Here is a 15,836-nt window from a genome sequence, read left to right as displayed (position 1 = left end):
GGGGGAAGGGAAGTGGGTTGTGCTTGTTTTGGATGAGGGGCATTTTCCCCAATGCCCTTCAAAACACCCCAGATATGGCCCTTCCTATTGTCCTCACTTGTAAAGCCACAGCTTGGCCATGCAAAGGAAATATGGTGTTTCAGCAAACTAAATTCAGTTCCATATTGCTTGACTTTTTTTCCCCAGAAGCTGCCCGTATGTTTATTCTAATATGTTTATTGGTAAACATTGGACATGATTTTAGCAACAAGCTGTCTGACAAATCTTCCAAGGTTTCTGGCAGCTTTGCTCTGTGCACCCCACTGCTGCTCTTCTTACACCCTTTCCTAACACAGTCCTCCAGGAAACCCACCTGGTTCTATCTGCCCTATTACTGCCACCCCTGGGTGGTACGGATTTAAACGGTTACATAGTCATTTTAAAGGGGAGATGTCCCCACCAGAGAGTGACCTACAGGCTAAAACTACTGATACGTGTGAGTCTATGAGGTTCTTGCCTGAGGCACATCAGGGTCTTGTTCTGAAAGACCAGGGACGATGTGGTCACTCGGGAGGGCTGAAGGGCAGGAAACACCATGTCCTTTCCAGCCTCTGTCCGAGCAGTCCTGGCAGCTGGACAGGGCAGAGATGGCTGGAGGCAGCGAGGCACGTCTGTTCACCAGCTCTGCGCTCTTGATCCATAGAAACAGTTCAGTCATGAAGAAACATGAGCTGGTTCACACACGTGGTTTCCCGCACCCATTTGCAAAAAGAAATGTCCTAAGAACTGACTGTTTTGTGTTTCTAACTTTTCATGTTAGAGCCGGCTTTTATGGTCAGTCAAACCTTGGGAGGACGGTAGGGTGATGGAGGACAAGGTTTAAGGTGGGAATTGATTCGTGTTGCTGAACATATTTTATGCACTGTTGGTCTGAGAAAATGATGGTCAGTCGTGAGACTCTCACTGGAGGTGTTTTGGTGGATATAGCCTCTCCAACTTTCTGCAGCATAACTCAGATTCCTTTGACCTGGAGTCCTTGTTTGAGCTCAAATCACTGCTGTGGATTATTACTGGTGGATTAACTCTGACTTGTTAACCTGCTTCTCCTTCACTTTCCTTCTCGCATAATTGATATCGCTCCAATGTCACAGAGAGAGGAAAACTTGATGACCCTGGATTGCTGTTGTTATCTGTGTCTTGGTTGAAAACCACTTCCCCGGGGTCCCCTGTGATGCACTTCATTGAGCCCAGAATGCTGCCTCTGTCCTTCTATGTGATTTCAGAAGCTCTTCCACTTTTCTCTCTGAGTTCCCCTATGTCTGAGATGAGGCTTTTATTTGCCTCCCTCTCAGAGGGATATTGTCAGGAGGGAGCAAACGACATGAGAAGGTGCTGAGGCTATGGCATGAAGAACCTCCAAGAAGGCGACATGGGTTGCCAGGGGGAAAGTCACTTTGGCTGGGAGACATGGCCATGGCTTTAATCCCACCTGTACAGCCTCTTCTAAGGCTGGACTCGGGTGAGGTATAACAGTGGTCTTGTTATCACACAAGCTGTGTTGCTGGTGTGTTTACTCCATTTTGGGTTTTTTCCACCACTGGGTTTCCAGTCCAGTGGAGGTGTTCAACAAGTACTTAGTAAATAACTGAATGACTAGATGAATGAAAACACCCTTTCCTGGACTTGAAGTGCAGTGTCATATATTCAGTAGCCACTCAATAAGTGTTTGATTGATGATGTTCTATTTCAATTCATTTGTGTACAGAACTTAGAGCCTGGTGCCAACTGCTTTGGCATTGCAGCATTATTATGATGAATGAAGTGTGAAGCTCAGGGCCACCTACACCAGCACCTTATCAGCAGTGAGGTTATAGATACCTACACAATGCAGTGAAAGGCAGTGGCAACTTGAGGTCCAGAAAGTACCAGGAAGCCACTGTTGACTGTGAAGAACAAATAGATCCATTCTTTAAGCTTACCATGGAGCAAAACACCAGACATAGTCAATATCTAGCTATGCCAAGCCAACACCTTTGCTGAAGTCTGGCTCTCCAGTACTTACCTAGAAAACCCAGAAGTGTGTTTACATTTCTTTCTAAGTCCTTCTCTGGGTTGCACAGTGAGTGAACACATCTTACTTACTGTACAGCTCCAGGTCCCCAGCACCTGCTTGGGGCAGAAGGTATAGGTCCACATTTCACCCACAAGCTTTCCCTGAGTGACAGCAGAGATGTGCTAAGGCCTTTGGTCCTGTCTCATATGTAGGTTTTCATATGTGTGTGATCAACAGTGTACCAAGGAAGTCCTTTTACAGGTACTATGTCACGTGTATGTGGAGTTGCTAGGACAGCCATATTGCACCCTGTTTTCATTTGACCAAAAGTAAGTGTATGCAAATGAGTATTAAGGGGGTAATTATTCTGGTTGCTGATAAATTTACCAGTCTCAATATCTGCGAAGGTGAGTTGATAACTGATAACACAGTAAGGATTGGGGTGAACAGAAAGGACTCTGACTTTTAGGCCTTTATGATAAAATGAAGAAGAAATAATATTGAAACGGTGAGTGGGGAAATGAAAAATCAGGGCTGGATTCACATGAAGTAGTGAGCACCCAAGTGTGATGATTTCTGAAAGCTTAAGAATTTTAGTTTTGACCACCAGTGATTGGAATAGATATTTTATAACCTCTTAAGAAGGTGGCATCAAGGCTGTGCCTCTTCCCAGCAAGGTGAGCACAGCTTGCCTGCATCTCTGATTGTGATAGATGTAAAGCCCAAGTTGAAAATGCTTCATAGGAACAAGTAAGAATAAATTACTGAAATGGTAGCACGTTTTCCAAAAGCCTCTCCCACTGCTCCATCTGCTAAATTTGCTCGGGGCATTGCACAGTTCAGCATTTAGAACACTCCAATCATTTGAAGGGAAAGTGACCTTCCTCCAGGTCAGGGAACCCTGTGCTACGACCTAATGAGGACATTCCCTTCAGATCTGAGAGCCAGGAACGCTTTCTCCTCTGGAACCTGATGTTCTCTTGATGTCTGCTGACCAGCTTATCTATCCCTCTCTTGTATATGCTTTCACATCACCATGCCCATCAACAATCAAATTTTACCCACTTTTCATATGTGCCTATACAATAAAGAGAATAATTCTGTAGCTACATCTGAAAATCAGCCTCGTCGCTATGGTTATACATCCTATGTTGAAATTACATTCCCCTTTTCTCTTTAAGCTTATTAAGTGCCTTAATAAATAAAGGCCTTTTCCTGCTGTATGTTATCATCTCCTATTTCCTTAACATTCCCCCAAGCCCTAGTAGGTCATAGGCTCTACCATCTCTGGCCCAGGTACTTAGAAGCACCTTCTTTCCCTGCTTTGTACACAGCCTCCCATCTTAATCACTTCCTTGGTCATCTGCTCCCCTATCAGAGAAAGTTTAGTGACCCCAACTGACCACTGGCCCAAGTCCAACCTCCATAGCCCGACATTTAAAAGTCTTCCTAATAAATACCCAACTGCCCTTACTAGACTCCTGTCCATTTATGGACTATTTAAGCCCCATGCTACCATCACAGAAACTTCCAATTTCTAAATACACATTATACTTTCATCGTTCATACTCACCTAATTCCCCCCTTTTCATCTCCTGAGGTCTTCCCTGGTCCCTGAGGCTGAGTTCAAGTGTTTTTCCCTGCAAAGACTTCCTGGTTGCCCCAGCTGTAGGAAAGCACGTCCTCATCCAAATTCCTTGTTGTTGTTGTTTTAATTTGAGCTTTAAAACATAATTTATACAAGTATTACATGTTCATTGTAGAAAAATTTAAAAAGTTAAACATAAAGAAAATAAATTTATATCTTTATCCCTGAAAGATAACTTCACCTCAGTAGAACATTCTATTATGTCCACTTCCAGACTTTTCCCACATACATATGCACATACAGGTCACATATTCTCTATCACCTAACTGGTCATTTTGGGATATTATTTTGTTTTGGTTTGTTGTTACTATTGTTTTTCCTTTGGCCACAATCCTGACCTTTTATATTGTTTATTTTACTTAATTTATTTTTAAATTTAATTTAATTTTTATTTTAGAGAGGGAGACACCATGAGCAGGGAGGAAGGACAGAGGGAGAGAGAGAATCTTAAGCAGGCTCCACTCTCAGTGTGGAGCCCGACATGGGGCTTCATCCCATGACCCTTGGATCATGACCTGAGCCAAAATCAAGAGTCAGATGTTTAAGTGACAGAGCCACCCAGGTGCCCCATATATTTTTAATTTTTCTACTTAGTTAACATATAGTGCAATACTGGTTTCAGGAGTAGAATTCTCTTACACACAACATTGGGAATTCTTTTGAATTACAGATCTTATATAAATGCAATGCAGTCTATACAACACTATAATCTCCCCCAAAGACCATAATTCTTTTTATTTCCCATGGCACTGAGTACAGTAATGTAAATGTTCATTGAAAATCAGAATGAATTAATATACTTCCCTGGGCACCTGGGGAACTCTCAGTAAACATTATCCAGTGGCAATTAGGAGCTGTCCAAAAAAAGTAAGTACTTTTATTTGACCAACTACTTTTATTAGTTAATTGTGATGAAATGTTCAGGTTTTGAACTCTATAAGATCTTGGAAGGTCAATAAGCTAAGCTAAGCAATCATCTGAGTTGGCTGTTAGGTACTTAGATTCACAGACTCCACTCTTAGGTTTTTTAAAAAAAATTATTCTTTTAGTTTTACATCTTTAATTGAAGTATAGTTGACATATAACATTCTTTAGTTTCAGATGTACAATATAAAGATTTGACAATTATAACCATTACTCAGTGCTCACCATGGTTAAGTGTAGTCACCATCCGTCACCATACAACATTATGACAGTGTTATTGACCATATTCCCTATGCTGTACTTTTTATTCCTGTGGCTTATTTACCTTATAACTGAAAGTTTGTGCCTCTTAATCCTCGTCACCCATTTCACCCATCCCCTGACCTCTTTCCCTCTGATAACTACCAGTTCTCTGTATTTATGAGTCTCTTTCTATTTTTACTTGTGGTTGTTGTTTGTTTGGGTTTTTCAATTCCACATAAGTAAAATCATATGGTATTTGTCCTTCTCTATCTGACGAATTTTGATTAGCATAATATTCTCCAGGTCCATCCTTCCATGTTGTCACACACCTCAAGATCTCATTATTTTTTATGGCCGAGTATACACACACACACACACACACACACACACACACACACACACACACACACACACATCTTTATCCATCCATCTATCAATGGGCTTGGGTTTCTTCCATATGTTGGCTATTATAAATAATGTTACAATAAACATAGCGGTGCATGTCTTTTCAAATTAGTGTTCTTGTTTTATTTGGGTAAATATGAGAAGTGGAGTTACTGGATCTTGTGGTACTTCTATTTTTAGTGTTTTGAGGAACCTTCATACTGCTTTACAGCGCGGTTGTGCCAACTGATATTCCCACAAACAGTGCACAACGGTTCCTTTTTCTCCACTCCTCATCGACACTTGTACTTCTTGTCTTTTTGATACTTGCCATTCTGACTAATTTGAGGTGATATCTTGTGGTTCTGATTTGCATTTCCCTGATAATTAGTGATGTTGCCACTCTTATCTTCTTATCAGAACTGGGGAAGATGTAGGAGACAGAGGCTTCTGAGTAGGAGGGTGTGCTGGCAACTTCTCTTCCTAGTCCAGCTCTTAATGTCTCAAAGAAGGATGCAAGCTCTCATCTCTAGAGCTTCCATAACTTGCACTCAGTATACGGTTTTTAGTTGAGAAACTAAGAATTACAAATATCTCAATGCTCACAGTTTAAAAGTACTAGTCTGGCCTTAGTTTTACCTTCTTCCAATGCCCTAAAGAAGCCAGCTCTTTAACCCAGCTCTAAAGGAAATGCCCAAAGCCTGTTTCTCAAATGAAGCTAGTGTGGTTGCTGAATGCTTATTTAGAAAATATCTTCACAAGAGTGGAATGGCTATTCAAGAGCTGAACTGCCCAGTTTGCTTTTTCAGATGCCACATGTGGTGAGAGCTCAATGGACCTGCAGGCGCCAGCAACACAGAGCAAGGCTGGTAGGTGAGGCACTGCCCTAGCGTTGGGTTGGATGGGTGAATCAATGCTGTCACATCCCTTTCTTAGGGGCTATGGAAAAGGAAAGAAATGTGGCTTCCAGATCCACTGTAAGCATTTATTAAGAAGTAGGGGACAATTCTATTACCAGATCTTCTAGGGTCTGACAAAGCAAATTGAAAAGGAAAGTCTGAGACTCATGATCTATGAAGATGCTGATATTGTTTTGTTGTCATGTTTATTTGCTTTGGAAAGAATACTTTTTTTTTTTTTTTTACCAATTCAAAGTAAAGTGCAGAAAAAAAGCAATTCTGATTTATATAGAGAAAAGGTGTATTTATGAAGAGGAAGAGGGGGAATAAATCTTTTGTTATTTTATACCCATATCTTATGGAGACATTATTATTTTTTAAATCCTGTGTTAAGCAAAGTTCAAAATAATCAAATAGGAAAGTTATTTGGGGAGACACACTGGTAATGGCAATTTCTTGGGCAAATTAAAATAGATCTGAATGAATCTCAGCTACAAGGATTGGGCTATTGTTTTGTCTGAGCAATTCTGCAGAAGTGTGACATATGCTGTGGGCAATCAGAATTGATGCATTTTCCCAAGTGAGTTAGTGCCTGTCAGGGAATGGTACCTCTTTCTCCAGGAAAGGATGATGAGAAGATGTCTATCTCTAGGATGGGAGTTTTCTTCCTCAGAAGCAGAATAGTCAAGATGCTATATTTTCTGGAAACTAGTTCACACAATAAGGCTTTCTGTTCCCATTAATCAGTCTCTTAATATTAAATAGCTGGTCTCTGCAAGGCATTGGACTTAGTATTTTTATCTGTGTCTTGATTTAAAACCATTTTCACGAGGTCCCCTGTGATGTAGCCCATGGAGCCCAGAGTGCTGGTTCAGCCTCTGTCCTTCTGTGTGGTTTGAGAAGCTCTTCCACTTTTCTCTCGAAGTTCCCCCATGTCTGAGATAAGGATCTTATTAGTCTCCCTCTCTCAGGGATATTGTCAGGAGGAAGTGAGACAGTGCTGAGGCTATGACACGAAGAACCTCCAAGAAGGTGACATGGGTTGTGAGGGAAAGCCACTTTGGCTAGGAGACATGGCCATGGCTTTAATCCCACCTGTACAGCCTCTTCTAAGCAGGAGGGACCAAGCAGCTCGGAATTGGGTGACGTGTAGAAATGGTCTTGTTATCACACAAGGTGTTTTGCTGGTTGTATTTACCCCATATTTTTTTTTTCATTGCTGGGTTTCCATTCCCATGGAGGTGTTCAGCCAGTACTTAGTAAATAACTGAATGACTGGATGAATGAAAATACCCTTTTCTGGACTTTTAAGTGCAGTGCCCTGTATGCCTGGGCATTGAATAAATGCTTCATTGATGCTTTGCTGTTACATTTTAATCCACATTATGTACAGAATTCAGAGCCTGCTATGGACAGCTTTGGCAATTCATTGTCTTTCAGATGAATGAGGGGTGGTGTTCAGAACTCTCCACGTTGACAATATACTAACAACAAGGGTACGGATGTCTATTCAGTGAAAGGCAGTGGCATTATGTGGGTTCACTTGGGAATAGTGAAAAGCCTGTGTATGAATCTTCCAGCTTTCTCTGGTATAGGTCTTGAGCTTTGCCATGAAGAGTTCTGTTGAAAGGCTAGTAACTAGGAGACAGACTTAATAAGTCCCATTGAAATCTGCAAGGATTGTGCATCATAATGACCATCTTCATATGATGACAAAGAAGCCCCCTTAGATAAGAGCTAATGACTCTGAGCAAATGAGTTAATTGCTGGGTAAGCAGCACAGTTGGAGGAGAGATGGGAAAGTCTGACGCCTAGTGGTCACCAGGGAGGGCCTGGAACTAACCCCACACGATACAAGAGGGGAATGTCTCAACAGCATTCCTGAATCCTAGGACCGGAAGGGACATAAAGAGAATGTTTCCAGCTTTTAAAAAATTGTTCTAAGACACCAGGTTTGAGATCCTGTCTGTACCCTGACCACTGATCTACACAATGGGGTTGGTCAAAGTTGTGGTGGAAAGGACTGATTACCAGAAAAATACAAACCCATGACACAAAGTCCAGAGCTTATAAAGCACCAGACACAGGATGGCTCCACATGAAGTTTCAGGTAACATCTTCCAGTTCAAGGAAGGACTGAGGAGGGAGGCCCTTGAGTTCAGAAAGCGCACATGTTCCTTCCTCAATTTGTCTGTTAAACTGGTGGACTTTGGATGGACTGGTTTAATCGGTCTCTCCATGTGTAAAACATCTCAGTCAACAGGTGGACATGGAGGCATCTCACCAGGTAAATAAATTATCTTTGGGAGGCCATTGAATGTTTCTATGCTGTGATCTATGGGAAAGTAATTCTATTTCCTGAAAACCTTTCTGGAAGGTAATTCATCTGTAGTTGACAAGAGTTTAAAAGTTCAAAAAGCTTTTACTACAGAGTCTAGGAATACATCCTAATAACCAAACAAGTATTGGAAGATGTATCAATGAGTTCATTGTTAAAAAATTTTTTTAAACAACCAAAATGTCTATCAGTAAGGAACTGGTTAAATAAATCAAGTAACTCCATATAATGGACACTTTGGTGGAAATTTTATTAAGTTTAAAGTAGGTCTACATGTTTTAACATTATAAAGTGTTAAGAATATCTTGATAAAAGCAGGCTACAAGACATGATCTTTTTTTTTTTGCAATATATGTTAAAATGTACAATGAAATGTCTGAAAAATCTCAGCACTGAATGGTGGGACCATTTGTGTGATCTTTTTTCATGCTTTTTTGTATTGTCTGATTTATTTTTTGCAATGAGCATATATAGCTCCAAAATAAAATAATCAACAATAAAGCATCTGAAAATATTCATTCCTATCATTTTATCACCAGAAAATGAAAAGATAAGAAGAGATAAAATATATGAAAACTTTTAAGCTTTAGTTAAGGCACATGACCTCCTTTTTGATAAGGCACTTTTACTTATTTATGCTGTTTGTTCTTACTACTGGTTTTAAATCTCAAAAATACCAAATACTTACCAAGGCAAGCAGGGCAAACCACAAGATTTGTCCTCCTGTGGTAGATGGATAAGCACAACACTGTTTTTAAGTCTGTCCACTCTTGCTTTAGCTGTCTGTCTTCAGGGGAGTTGTAATCTAGTTTCGGGGTATGGTGGATGACCAGAAGTCAACTATGAATCCTTGGAAAAGGTAATAGATAAACATCACCCACCGAAAACAAATAGACTCTATTCTTGCTTTTCTATCCATCCTTCATTTGAATGGTACACCCTAGAGACAAAGCTGTTCCTGTAGTTTTGCTCTGCCCCACAGGACCAAAGACCTCTTTTATTTACACTTTCAGTACCGGGCAGAGGTTTGGTCCCTGAGTCCCACTCACCAGGAGATGGCAGTTGGGTGGAGGTGGCAGGAAACAGAGAAGACCCGAGTCTTACTGTGATGAGAGGGGTATGTGTGTGAATGTGTCACCTGGAAAGATTAGGTGAGTGTGATCATGATGTTGGAAGTAATGGCCCTAGTGGGAAGGAGGGAGGTGAAGACGTAGCCAAAGCCCAATATAGACCATCTCAAGGGAATAGGAACAAGAGTACAAAAATGACCATGTAGGTCATATGTGGGGAGGATCAAGCCCAGTTAGCTCTTCGCCTAAAAAGAACTGTACAGGTGAGCAGAGGTGGTCTTCTGTTGTTGAACAGCTCTTCCGTGCGGAACTTTGCCCCTTCCCGTGTGCTGCATCCCTTTCTAGGATGTAGGCCACAGAAGAGGGACACTAATGTGCAGTTTCCCTGACTCTGCTTTTGAAACTCTTCCTGAGCTATTTTGCTTGCTATTAGGAGGCAGTTAATAAACAGAGTCCCAGGTTACAGGGAGTTTTTTAATTTGCTTTTTGTTTGTTTAAACATGAAGACAGGATCTGTCTACCACAAAAGATCACTAAAGAAAGCTAAATTCTATATTTGTAAAATGACCTACCTGTTTTTTATAGGCATTGTTGGGGAAAATATTGATAATAATAATGATGATGATCCTTTGGCAGCTTGCTCAGCGCTCTTCCTAATGATGTATTTTAACATTTACTAAAACCTGGGACATCTATTTTACAGGTGAGGAAACCAAGGCAGAGAGAGTTTACCATAAATTCTCCAGAATAACTCTTGTCTCTTCTCACCCAACCACATGCCTAGCTATATTGTAAACACCTTTAGAGAAGGGTCTGTGCCTCGTGCATCCTTGTAACTTTGGACCCAACTGCTTCAAAATTGCTACTTCAACCTAAGTCAACATTTGAACTTAGTCATGAGTCAGTTATCAGTAGCAACAATCTTAGTAGCTAACAGTTATCAGACAAAATGAGAGGCAATTTATAATGAGCTTGGCTTCTGAAACAAGAATTCTGGCTCTAGCACTTACTAGTTATCCATATTTGTACCACTTATTTAACCTCTCTGCTTCTCAGTTTCCTCAGCTGGAAAACGAGGAACAGAGGCTGTACCACATGGAGTTGTTGTGAGAAGTCAGTGAGTTAATATCCTTCTTACTGTCCCTATTGTGTTCTTAATTCTTAGCATTTTGCAAGCATTGTCTCATTGTGCCCTTGCAATAAATCTACTCCAATAAGGAATCTGAGGCTCAGGAGGTTAAATAGCCAGCCAACGAGAAGGGACCTACGAGTGGAAGGGCTGGAATTCCAACTCAGGTCTAACTCCAGATCGCACCCTCCTCTACTCTCCCCAGGTTGCTTACCTGACCAAGACAATAACACAGTATCATGGATTAGGGTGGACCATTGAGTTTGCTCTCCATGTTGTAACAGGAAGATTGGTGTTTCAGAGTATGTTCTTACAAGAAAATACTCAAGCTTGTTCCTGGGGCTAGCATTATGTGGTATTTTTTTTACATGCTTGCGTAAGTCAGAACTTTCTAAATCTCAGTGACAGCATCCACTTTATTGGCTCAAAAAAATTAAATAAAATGGAATATCCCAGGATAGACTTCCTCTGCCTTCAGGTATGACTAGATTTAAGTGTTCAAGGGATACCACCACGAATATTTCTTTCTCCATTTGCAAGCCATCTTTTCATCTCTTTTGGCTTCTTTTTAGTTCAGGTTTTACTTTCCTAGAGGAAGGATGGCCTTCAGGTGCTCTGAGCTTATATCTTACTGGTCACATCTATTGAACAAGGGTTTTTCTCTCCCAGTTCTCCTGCCACAAGTCTTGGATGGCATTCCATGGACCTAGAATCCTATCTCCCTCCCTGAAGCAAACCTTGTGGTCAGCGTACCTCTGATTGCCCAGGCTTAGCTTAAGTGACCCCCTCCATCTCCAAAAACACAGCTGAGACGTATGGACTAAGAGTGGGGCTGGGTGGCTCTCCAAAGGAAACATTACGCTGCTATTACCGGAAGAAGAAGGAATGGATGCTGCTTAGGCAGAAAGGATCTATGTCCACTGCCTTGCGGTCCCCTCGCAGAGTATGGTGTCTTGCACTGGAGCGAAGAGACTGGATTCCACTGCCATCTAGCTGAGGAAGCTTACACAAATCCCTTAACCCCTCACAGCTTCCCTTTCCCCACGTATAATAATATCTGCTATTTATGTATGGCCCTGTTGATTTCTCACAACAACCCAATATTGTCAACAGTTTCGTTTTATAGTTCAGCAAACAAAAGTACAGACAAGTCCATCACGTTTCCATGTGATTCCCCAGGTTACACAAGATTTGAGCTCAGCCAGGCTGACTGCTGAGCCTCCGCTCTGAACTACTAAGCTCTACTGCCATTTATCTGGACGATGATGAGACTAGACAAGATAAAGTCCGTTTTAAAAATTTTTTTGCCTCAATATTTTGTATTTAGAAAAGAAGGAGAAGGGGAGAATAATTAATAATAGAATTGAAAACCCTGAAAGCTCCACTTTATGATAAATGCTAATTTGGAAGAATAATGTAGACCTGGCCTCCTTGGTTTCTTGAATTCTTATCTTGAATGGATGCTCTCTGAACCTGTTAACAGGAAAATGTTGCTCTCTGATTTCCAAATGAATTTTGAGTCTGCCAATACACCAAGGTCTTCATTCATTGTCTATTTTGTTCCAGAAATATAATGATTTCTTAATGCAATTGCATAAAACACACATAATGAAAATTAATAGCTGAATATGACTGTGAGGAAGATATTTTTCTAACAGTCACTTCCCTTTCATTGTTTCCCTTTAATGAATTATTGAGCAAACATCAAGCTGACTTAAATATTCTCCTGCTTAAAGCTGCTTGTATTCAAAGTCTACATCTGGAACTGTGCTTTGTCACCAGATGACTTAAGGTAAAAGCAGTCTATAAATTAGTAACTTACATCAAAGTGAAAAGTAGCTGCTTCATGTTGAATAATGGATAAGGCAAAGCCTTTTCAGGTTGACAATTCACGGTTAGCTAAATAAAAATATTCATGTAATGTGAAAAGTTAACTTATTTTAGAAGGTTCAGCATACGAAAGATTAAGCAATAGCCTTTGGTATAAAAATATCAACATTCGGGGCGCTGGAGTGGCTGAACTCTCAGGTTGAGCATCCAACTCTTGATTCCAGCTCAGGTCATGATCCCAGGGTTGTCGGGGTGAGCCCTGCATAAGGCTGAACATGGAGCCTGCTTCAGATTCTCTCTCTCCCTCTGCCCCTCCCTTGCTTTTGTGTGAGTGCTCTCTCTTTCTTTCTCTCTGTCATTCTCACACACTTTCTCTCTAAAATTAAAAAAAAAAATTAGGGACACCTAGGTGGCTCGGTGGGTTAAGAATCTGACTTTGGCTCAGGTCATGATCTCATAGTTTGTGATTTTGAGCCCCGTGTCAGGCTCTGTGATGACAGCACGGAATCTGGAAGCTACTTCTGATTCTCTGTCTCCCTCCCTCTGACCCTCCCCTGCTTGCACTCTATCTCTCTGTGTCTCTCAAAAATGAGAGAAAAAATTTTAAATGTCAACATTAAATGTATATTATACTCATTTTTTAATTTGTCCAGCAAAAGAATACGTAAACTTCATGGTGTCTTGAAGAAATTTTCAAGTTTGGTACTGCTCTGGTAGAGGGGCATATGTTCCAAATTGTCCTCTTGTAGTTTAAGATTATTATTTTATTGTTGTTCAAGCTTCTCACTAACATTACATATCAAGATTTTTGAAGAGTTTATAACAGGAGGGGCACCTGGACGGCTCAGTTGGTTAAACATCTGACTTCAGCTCAGAAATGATCTTGCTGTTTGTGAGTTCCAACCCTGCGTCAGGCTCTGTGCTGACAGCTCAGAGCTTGGAGCTTGCTTCAAATTCTGTGTCTCCCTTTCTCTCTGCCCCTTCCCTGCTCACACTTGCTCTCTCTCTCTCTCAAAAATAAATTAACATTAAAAAACTTTTTAAAAACAACTGTAAACATGATTCTAATTAACTACAAGGTAGTCATGAGATTTGGTCAGTACCAGGAATTTAGCAATCACGTATAATAATTTTCTTCTACTGCGTTCCCTTCCTAAAAAGCGGAGGGGTATATGTAATAATATCTACAAATATAGCAACAGCAACAGCTGTTTTTTAATGTAGCATTTTCATTGGACCAGGCTTTGTGCTAAGCATTTTACTTAGATTTTGTCATGCAATTCTAACAAGTCTATAAACTGGATATTACTACATATTTTTTCAAAAAGTTAGAATCAAAGTTAGCTAAAATTCCTCAAATCATAGAGCTACTATGTGGTAGATTCTCTCTTTTTTTTTTTTCTTTTTTAGTTTACGTTATTTATTTTGAGAGAGAGAGAGAAAAAGAATGCCTACACAGGAGCACACACACAAAGTGCGGGAGGAGCAGAGAGAGAGGGAGAGAGAGAATCCCAGGCAGGCTCTGTGCTGTCCGCCCAGAGCTTGACATGGGGCTTGATCTCAGGAACCGTGAGATGATTAGCAGAGCCGAAGTCCAGAGTCGGACATGTAACCGCCTGAGCCCCCAGGTGCCCCAGATTAAGACATTCTTAAAGTCCAATTCCGAGGCTAGCAAATTCCTCTCAAGTTAAGATAAATTTGAATTCTAAACACTGACACACGTATAAAGTATCTCTTTGCCACTCTGTTAAGAGCATAAGAGTTTCTGAATAGGGAAGAATTTCTCTTTTATTGCTTCTCAAGAATTAGACCGATAAACTATTTTCTACGAATAATCTAGAGGGTGATAAAGGTGACCATGAATCAGGGCCCACACAGATCATATGTCATATTGAAAGTGAGCTGGGATCATGCGCAAGTTTTGCTCTTTAAGCCATTGGCATTGACTTTTTTAGCACAAAACACCACATGTATTATGCTGTCATCAGAGCCATCCTCAGTGATAATTGCAACATGCCAGCAATGAAAACACCCAGCCCTGGACCCCACGGCCTACTTCTGAAAGGAAATGCGTGGCTTTACAATTATCACTCAGACTGGCAGGGAGAAGGGGAGGGTGGGAGAAGCAGCAGGAGAAGAAATCTTTTCAATCTGGATGAACAGATCAGCTGCCTGGGACACCATGCTGTTCTGGCCAAGCCAGGGTTCCTGTGACATCATGCCCCACTCTCATACTGTCAGCAAAATTCCCTGAGGACAACAGCTGCCGCTGCCTACAAACTACCGAATTGGCCCGCTCCACTTGGCGACCACGCAGGTTCTTCCTTTCCTCTTTTCCGCGAGGCGCTTATGTCCTTTCTACTCACCCGAGGTGCCAAGTTCAGTGAGGATGAGGATTCTGGGAGACCATGTTTTCAGGATAGCTAGAGGACACCACAGGTGAGGTGGCCCCAAACTGGCCATCTCCAGAGCTTCACTGCCAGGGTGCCACAGATGGGTTCTAGGTGAGCAAAGATACAGGTCTCTTTTGCCCCCAAGCCCCCAGGAAGAGACACTGGGAGGCCAGAGGCCCAGCAGCCCCCTCCATTATTCCAGGGTGCATTCACATGCTGTTGTTGCTGAGGTTATCATCATCATCATCATCATCATCATCATCATCATCATCATCATTATCATTTCCCATATGTGCCAGGATATGATAGGGTCTGGGAACTGTAGATAACATGATTTGCAAAGACTCAAATATTATTTCATTTATCATTAATAACAAGGTAAAAGTACAAAGAACTCAAGGACAGCCACATTCTTGTTTCCTGGAAAATAGGGAAAGTATGTCAGGTATCTAAATTCTGCCTCCTATTTATTCATTTTGTGATCTATGATAAGACTATAGTTATGTCCAAATAACCAGACAATTAAAATATCCAGGTTTTCAGGTGTCCAGGTTTTCATGGCTTATAGTGAAGTTTCTTAACACCAGGGTCCTGCGTGATTATTTAGGGCCTCTGCATCATTGAAGGCTGTTGTTATTGGGTGTTTGATTGCAGTCTAATTCATTACGAAATTGTAATCTACATATGATATGGGGTTAGAATGTTTTACAGTTTTATCAGTATAGATTCAGCCCTTTAGAACACTTAGAAATTAATGTAATTTACTAAATCCTCCATAAGAGAACAGTGATTGTGCCTCAGTTATGGAGTTGTAACCATAGTACCGAGATTTCCTGACTTTGATTACTTTGTCAGCCAGGTTAATAGAGAGACTATCTTGGTCTTCTACTCAGCAGTCTCTTTTTTCTTAAATTAAATGTGACACATTTTAAAATGCTATATTTAA

General features: G+C 41.0%; 1 long non-coding RNA gene across 4 annotated transcripts in view; it reads right to left on the bottom strand.

Moving 5' to 3' along the window:
- Positions 1 to 15,097, bottom strand: part of LOC115302769 — a 28,086-nt gene extending 12,989 nt beyond the window's left edge. For all 4 annotated transcript variants that reach the window (XR_003913623.1, XR_003913622.1, XR_003913624.1 and 1 more), the window contains exons 1-3: positions 14,864 to 15,097; positions 9,157 to 9,317; positions 3,606 to 3,753 (exon numbers count right to left, since the gene is read on the bottom strand). This is a non-coding gene — a long non-coding RNA (uncharacterized LOC115302769). The remainder of the gene's footprint in view (positions 1 to 3,605; positions 3,754 to 9,156; positions 9,318 to 14,863) is intronic.
- Positions 15,098 to 15,836: the final 739 nt, after the last annotated feature.

The sequence above is a fragment of the Suricata suricatta genome, chromosome 9 (assembly GCF_006229205.1).
Source record: "Suricata suricatta isolate VVHF042 chromosome 9, meerkat_22Aug2017_6uvM2_HiC, whole genome shotgun sequence".
Classification (NCBI taxonomy): Eukaryota; Metazoa; Chordata; class Mammalia; order Carnivora; family Herpestidae; genus Suricata; species Suricata suricatta.
Note: the sequence above shows the minus strand (reverse complement) of the source record. Positions and strands in the feature narration are given on the sequence as shown.